This window comes from Hippichthys cyanospilos, chromosome 12 (assembly GCF_059441005.1).
Source record: "Hippichthys cyanospilos isolate Australia breed blue-spotted pipefish chromosome 12, RoL_Hcya_1.0, whole genome shotgun sequence".
NCBI lineage: Eukaryota > Metazoa > Chordata > Actinopteri > Syngnathiformes > Syngnathidae > Hippichthys > Hippichthys cyanospilos.
Genome location: NC_142380.1, coordinates 17,045,836 through 17,054,650, shown reverse-complemented (window position 1 = coordinate 17,054,650; position 8,815 = coordinate 17,045,836).

The window sequence follows — 8,815 nt, the reverse complement described above, 5'->3', positions numbered from 1 at the left end:
CAGGGACAATACTCACCATCAACACAATCTGTTTGAACTGCTGCCATAAGGCAGACGCTACAGGAGCCTGAGGGCCAGGACTGCAAGGCTAGTAAACAGCCTCTACATACAGGCCATTCGGATTCTGAACAAATCCCTCACGCGCTAATCTGCCACTTATCACATGCAGTGCAGGAAAGCTGCTAAATACATAATATTTGCACTACTTATATTTTGCTCTATCTTTCTCATATGTATACAGTTTCTTCCACTCAATCTACTATGTAATATGCTCAGAATGTAAATCTATTTATTTATTAGAGGTTCATTATTACTGCCCTTATTGCTCTAGTTTTTTGTTTTATTGCCTACCTTATTATTTGCTCGATTATGGAATGTAGTCTGCTCAGGGGAGTGAACAGAATAAGAATTTCCTTGCATGGTATTACTATGCATATGACAATAAAACTCTTGAATGTTGAATCTCTTGCGTGCTCCCATTTAGGAGGTGAGCGGCAGTATTTTGGACCAACTGGAGTTGCTGCATGAACAAACCTTTCTTGTCCCCTGCAATTAACCTCAACAATCTGCAACTCAATTACCGAGGATTTTGATCATTTGTAGATTGTTCCTCTGCTCTTGCACAACTTTCCAAAAGTTGTCTCTGGACTGATCCGATTGTTGTTGACCCTGTCTGACCCAACTTCAAAAAATTGATTTTTTCTGAAGCTTTTTCAATTGCCTTGTTGATCTCTCAGCATCTCAATGAGTTTCTTGCAGCATCCACCACACTACCATGTGGCGGCAAAAGCCTAAGACATGGTGTCAAACTCATTTTTGTTGTGGACCGCAATGTAGTTATACAGTAGTTTCAGTCAGAGTTCCGGAATAAATTTTAAGTGTGTTTGTCATACGCTTAGTTTGAAATCAGAGACCGGGAAAAACTGTTCAAACCTCAGATTGGGAATGGAAAAATGTGTTTGTTTGTTGTTGTTTTTTTTTTTTTAAGATAACTTCCAAGGTTGGTATTTTAGCCAGAAACCTGAAGTCAAATCAACATTTCGTGGGTCACATAAAATGATGTGGCGGGCCGGATCTACCTCCTGGACCTTGAGTTTGACACCTGTGGTCTAGTATAAGGATAACATTCTTCTTCCAGCTTACCCTGCCAAGTACATTAAATGCCATTGTATATCATCTAACTATTCTAGTGCTTTTAGTGAGTTGCATTTGAATCCAGTTTTCATCTTGTCACATTTAAAGGTTTAATTTCATTTTATACCAGCTTGTCCTATGTTTCTACAACAAGACTTACTTTTGATCCCATTCTTTGATATATCGCCTTTAGTATGAATCTTGGAACTTAACTAATAAATGATTAATTTAACTTACTATTATGGTAGCATCCAATAGCACCTTCACTGATGAGTTTATTTTAATTTGTTTTGTGCTGCAAATCACTTATAGTATATCTCACATCAGCAATCAGTAGATGGGGGACACCCTGATCTGGTTGCCAGACGATCGCAGGGCACACAGAGATGAAAAAAACATTCACATAACCCAGTCACACCTGAGGACAATTTAGTATGTCCAATGCACATGTCGCAGGGCTCGGGGAGAACATGCAAACCATACAAGAAGACAAGAGCAAGGAGGATTTGAACTTGGGTCCCTGAACTGTGAGGCGGACGCACAAACCCCAGAGCCGCTCGATGAGAAACAATAATACTGTAAATTTTTGTCGTGTATAAAAGAAACAAACTATTCGTTAGTGTAGAACCCAATGTTGGCAAAAAACAAAAAACAAAAAACGCACACAGAAAGGGCTGAGCCAGAAACAAACCCGAGACCTCTGCATGTGAGATGGATGTGCCAACCAGCCTGCCACTGAGCCGCCAACAGAAGATAAATAATTTAGCTAAACAATCAGGGAATTTAATTCTGTGTGAATGGTGTTATTGAACAACTCATTTGTCAATAATTGATTTACTCTATGGTAATTGCGAACCAAGCAAAGCAGTAATAATCACAATTTATTGGTGACAGAGAGAGCACTGCTGATAAAGGAATATGTTTGCCAGAGGGCTCAATGAAGCCAACAACTTGTTTTTCTCCTGAAAATAAAGTTTTTATGCAACTACTAAATAGAAATAAAAAAACAGATGCAATCACCAGCTGCCACCTGTAAATGCAAATTGCAATTCATACACTACAATGAAATTATATCTTATCGTTAGTGCAGCTTGCAAAATAAATAAAAAAGACAGATTCAACTTTGCTCTTGTGCATGTTTTCAAATAGTGTTATCAACACATCCTAGATGACTCAGGAGAAATATTTGGAATAGTCAACAGCATCAGTGTCATAATGCCATAGTGCCTATAAAATTTGAAATGAAACACAGTTAAGACTGTTGGACAAGCTGGTGGGTTGTGGAAGGTGCAGAGGTCCTGAGTTCAATCCCAGCTTGCCCCGTCCTTCCTGTGTGGAGTTTGCTTGTTCTCCCCATGCTTACACAGGTCTTTGCCGGCCACTCCGGTTTCCTCCCACATTCCAAAAACAAGCAATGGTAGGTTCTCTATTGTGACTTATCTTCACTAGGGTCTCAGGCTTGCTAGTGTCTATCCCATACAGGCAGGAACAAGCAAACTCTACACAGGAAAGTCGGAACAATCTGGAATTGAACTCAGGTCCTGGACACCCACAAGAATGGGGTGAGACCAAACTGAGTTCCACCAAAAATGGCGAAGGCCTTTCAAATAGCCTTATTACACTGGTAAATCAAGGTTCCAAGGTACAGCAAGTGACTCAGGCAGTATGCGGGGGACAACCTGAACTGGTTGCCAGCCAATTGCAGACTCAACAAATTGTTGATGTGCTGATGGAATGAAGGGCTTATTTACTTTAAGTGTCCTAAAATTGCCGAGGGGCTGCAGTACCAATCAAATTCGCGGCATTATTGATATTGCAAAATGTTTGTGTATGGTACTGCTCAAGTAAATTTTGTTTACATGTGAGACGTGAGAACCACCAAATTGGAAATTTGTTTTAATATTTTCATTGAATAAACTTCAATACAAATGTAAATTAACCATTCAAATATATAATCACTTTAAACTATATGTAATCTTTTACTTATAATATTGAACTTAAACACATGATGTGGTTGCAGTAGCATGGGTTCCTTGCTAACGGTTACTGGTGAGTGGGCACCAGAACTTTGACTGCCGTGTCCTGTATCGTATAATTTTTTACATGTTTATGTTTACGGTGTATGTCAGTGCAGTATCAATTAGATTTAAATTCATGAGCATTAGCATGATTTAATTTTCCTCCCAACGCCACCTGCAGGGTCTACCATCCTTGCATCATGCCAAAACGATGTGTCAAAAGCAGCCACACTAGGCTATAAAGTCAGGCCCAACAATAACACATTTTTCAAAATCTGCCTATGCATGAATCCTGACTAGGGTTGCTCACAGGCGTGCTGGATTTTCAAATATTAACTTGAAAATTTTGCAAAACAGTCTTTGGCGCTTGTCACGCAGCTTGCTATCCAGACATAGACTCACAAATGGTCATTTAGTGAACGCATGCTGTCCCGTGATGTGAAGCCATACACAATGAAGCCAGCATTTGCTCCACTACGGCTCCAATGACTGATGGCCTTCGATGGTCTCGATCAGCGGTCCCCAACCTTTTCATCACCATGGACCGGTCAATGTTTTATAGATTTATAATGTGGACCGGATTGTGTGTGCAATATCACGATGGACGGGGGGGGGGGGGGGGGGGGTGCTGCTGGCTGCTCTAAAAAACCACATCATCCTTCTCACTATGTATGTAATATCAACAGCGGCCAGTAGCAGCCAAAAAAACATAGATCAAGCATAGACATATGAACTGTTACACTAAATAATTTCCAAAACATTATTTTGGGTGCAGCCCACGTGGCCCGGTACCAGTTGATCCACAGACCGGTGGTTGGGGACCACTCGTCGAGATCGCTGCGCTAGCAAGGTCGCTGTGGATAGTAGCGTACGGACGTAGCATACAAAAGCTAGCTGTCTGTTGATGTTGATGTCTTTCGATGTCTGAAAAGTGCTGGCCATCGCCATCCGATTTCACATTCACATTCCTACTCCTATCCACCTCAATGTGTAAAAATATAAAAACAATCACCAAAATATGAGTTTTGTAAAATTTCGTCAACGAATAATCTTTTACTCATCGGGATTCACATTTACAGTCAATAAAACTCCAAACATTGTGATCGTTTTTGTATTTGTCACAGGTTAAGTGGATAAGAGTAGGAATGAACATTTGAAACGTACTAGTGAGTGCTCACCGTTTTCGGTAATGAGTGAACGTGAACAAAGCCAGGAAAAAATGGCTTGCCTCCTACCTTTAGTGACGGTGTCTTGTTGATGTGTCAATTAAGCAGTCTCCTCCTAATTTTAGGGCATGGCAGAAATCATTGAACGCTTCATATAGTTCATCCATCCATTTTCTTATCTTCACACGGGTCGCAGGCTTGCTGGTGCCTATCCCATCTGGCTTCGGGAAGTAGGCTGGTTGACCTGGTTGCCAGCCAATTGTATACATTAGAGAATGCAAAAAGTCTTTACAAGAACGTTTGAATGAGTTTTCAAATTAATTTAAGCTATTTTTTGAACACATCTGACCATATTTGAAAACTAGTTCAGACATTACATGAACATTAGAACTTTTAAATATGTGTTAATTAAAAATTTTGCTAGCTACATTTAACCTCTAATACTCATTCAAACATATTTTAAAACTTGTTCAAATGAGTTTTCAAATACATTCCATTGCACTTGTAAATACATTCAAAGCAGTTTGCAAGTTCATTCAAGCGAGTGTGCAGTTCAAAATGTTTAAACCACTGCCACCTCCACACTTAAGTAAAAAATAAATATTGGTGGTGAGAATTCCACTCAACACAGCAATTACATTTTTCATTAAGGAAATACAATAAACAACTTTTTTTTTTCTCCACAAAATGACAACCTATAGGTTTATATATCTAATAAAAAAATAACTGCAAATACAGCAAGAAAGTTTTCCGTTTTTGTCTTTCTCAAATACTTTTAGTACATGGGCCTGTTGTGGTCATTTTAAATGAGTTGAATGACCATTATTACTTATTTTCGCCTTGAGGTAAGATTTACATGATATCTTCATTGTCAAGTTTCACACCCTTTATGTCTCCCTCATTACTCCTATTGAATATAATGCATGAAAACATTTGAACCAGAAATAGAACAAAGATGTGTTTCTCAAATGCTCACCTTTTTCTCCTCACGGCTCTCAAAGATCTCTAAGTGACGAGTATGATTCCATGTAACAGTTTTTTGTCTCACTTATTTCTCCCTCTGCAAATTCTGTCTCACTTTTTTCTCTGACTGAGTTTTCAGAAGAACGCATTAGAGAGAAAGAAGAGTAAAATAGGACCAGTAAAATCATCTCACAAGCCAAATCCCAGCAAGCTTTGCGCAGTAAAAATGTCCTCTGAGAAGCTAAAACAACAAAAATCTACTCAATTTACGACAACTTTGACTCGCTTCCATCACGTACTGTAAATACAATCTTAATGTACTAACTTCACAAAAGTATGTGCATTCATGTGCATGTACAGCATCAATCATATTTTTCTCATCATGCAAGATATAATTTGTACAAATAACTATATGTTAATTCCAGTGGCAGTCTATACATTTCACACTTATGCCTTCAGAGATGTCTGACTCAAATAAATATCCCTCATAATACTCTTCTTTGACACCACGGCAAGAAAAATCATGTACAGAAGCACATGTACACATACAGTAACTGGCCGTTGCATCACCTTAATCATGCACAACACAGGCTATTTTCCAGAGCATTTACTGTAAATATCAATAAATCTGCATCGGCAATTAAAACTTCACTGGATGTGATACAGTCAAAATTTTAAAATAAAAGGGATTTCAAAATTAGCTGTCCTTAAAGTCCACTAGGGGCAGGCAGGCATTAACAAATTACAAATCTTAGTTTAATATAAGAGGAACATTTTATATATTAAGGATCATTTTATATATTAACCATTAAACTAACAAAATATTACAAATGAAAAAATAATCAATAAAATGCTTAAACTCACCAAAACGGCTGTCCCCCAAAAGAATTAAACATAAAAAACAATTCTTCTTTCCTTCCTCAAGAAGACGTTATTAACTTGATTGGACAGTTTGTCTGTGTGTTTCCGTGCCAACAAGAAATCCTTTTCTAGCGTATGTTTTAATTCGCTTAAAAAAAAAAAAAAAAGCAGAGATTGACGGCTCTACAGGACACAGTTGATTGTCACAGCAAACAGCCAAGCTTGCTTGACCCATGCTGAGTATCCAGCCACAGAGCTCGTACATGTCATGTTTGAAGTGAGGCTTTCTAGCTGGCTTTACGGTCACCAACTTGTGATCTGATTGGCTTTTGCAACTGTCCCTTAACATTATGTGCCCATTCATTCACAGTGTAAAGAAGCCCACAACTGCGTTGATTGTGAAGGCCTCGGGCAGATTTCATACAGCTCGGTGACACATGTTAGCTGAATTTTGATTGGATAAAAACTTAAATCTACAACGCTGGAAGGAGTGTAACAAAATGGATATACTGTACATGAATAGAACAGAGGATGGATACATAAATACATTTATGAAAAATAAATAAAAATGAAATTGACTTTTATTATATGTATGATAATGATGTCAGGTTATGTTAGGCTCGCAGGGAAGGCCTAGCTGGCTCTGATGGCCCACCACTGGGTAATACCATAGGTTGTGGAAGTAATATTTACTATGAGCCCTGATATTTAATATTGCTTGTATAACTAATGTAGTCGATGGATTCACAATTTTCTGTGAATGGCCCGAGTTCCCAATAAAGGTTTGGAATTACTGTTCTAAGCAGAATTACTATGCAGATGTGCAGCGTTTTTAATGTATAACACAAACGTACATAATTATACAGGAAAATCAATGGCCAAGCATATTGAGTTGCTATAAGAAGTGTGTGTACTCAATAAAAACGGAGATTAAAAGTTTACAAAGCACTGTGCCGTCCCTGATAATAAAAAGGAAGAGTGCTGTGCTGACAGGGCAAAGAGTAAAATTACAATGTTCATTAAGCATTCACTAAATCCTCACTCAGCTGGGAGCAACATCTGTCTTGCTGGTTAATACCACTGTACATCACAAACACACATACACACACTTTTACACATGAATACACAAGCCAAGACACACATTATGGTATTTTTCAGACAAAACGCCTCTAATAAATATATAGAATCAATGAAATTATTGGTCAAAATGACACAGCAAAAAAAGATTTTACAGTGAAATATTCACCGAAAATTGCAAAATAAGGCATGGAAAAAAATCAAAATATTTTTTAACGGTGTTCCTCTGGTGTCCCTCTTCAAGGGATTGATGGGGTGAAAAGAGCAATATAGTATAGTTTGCAGGGGTGGGCAACTTTCAATTTATTTGCTGGTCCGACCGTTGTCATTTGTCAGAGCCCCACCCTCTTTGCATCATCACCACTAGAGGGAAACATTAGACTTTGTTTTTTTTTATTTTCTGGTCCATCATTCATCAGGCGCTGGTCTACTTCTGTCTGCGCTCATGACAAACTGCACTTATACGAATTGTTTTTTTCTGTTTTTGTAATCACACAAAGTTAACACCCTATCCATAGTTGATACACTGCAATTGAAACACAACACATTAGTGTAACAGGTGAGGGACTTAACCCTAGACTATAATACACTGAGGGTTTTGCAGGTGGGACGACTGTGCAATTAGCAATCATGTGTACTGGATGTTATTATCATGCATTACATGATACTCAAATGATGGAAGTCGGTTTTCATTTATAAGTGCCTGGCCAACTATTGTTGAAGACGATTTTCAAAGCTTCTCACTCAAATTTGTCCAAATTTGATCTTTCATATACTTTACAAGTAAAACAAAGGTATTACCAAAACAAAAAAAACATCTATCTTCTATCTTACATTGCCTAGCCAAGAACCAATCAGAGAAAGATTGCATTTTTTTTCTGCAGCCAATGGTGAAAGAGTGACCGCCTTGCAGTGGAAACTCAAAGAATGCTCTAATCAGCAAGCAATTTCTTTATATAAAACATATTGAAAAAGCAAAATAACACAGAAAAATTCTTAAAAGTAATGTTTAAAACTAATAATTAAATCTAAACATTACTTTCAAGAGATTTTCGGTCAACAAGATTGTGTACATTGTACAGTATGAGTTGTGGTTTATGAAACCAGGACTTAGAGAGGGAGCAACTACCAATAAATCTCCGGTAAAGGGATTTGTGTTATAGCTGTAAATGACAAGTATTTAATTAAAGTAACCCTGTTTATTCACTCAACTGAACATATGTATCCACTCCTTGGTTGTGCTGTTTAGTGACTATTGTCACATTGACTGCAGGCTGATTGCAGTTTGTACTAAAAGCATGCAGCAATTTAGCAGATTAATATGTAAATCAATTGTGATTCAGTTAAAAAAAAAATAAAAAAAGGGTCTCTGGATGATGGAAATCTGACATAATGTTTATCCCGATGATTACAACAGTGTATGAAAATTGCAATTCCGACACTTGCAATCCGCCTTTTTTTTCTTGCATTCCCGTCATTCGTCAGTTCGTCGTGTCGGTCGGCGACAGCGTGATGGACAGTCTGTCATACCGATGAAGTGCCCACCTCTGATAGTTTGACAAATAGTACATCGAGTGCTCCCATTTTTGTGTCTAG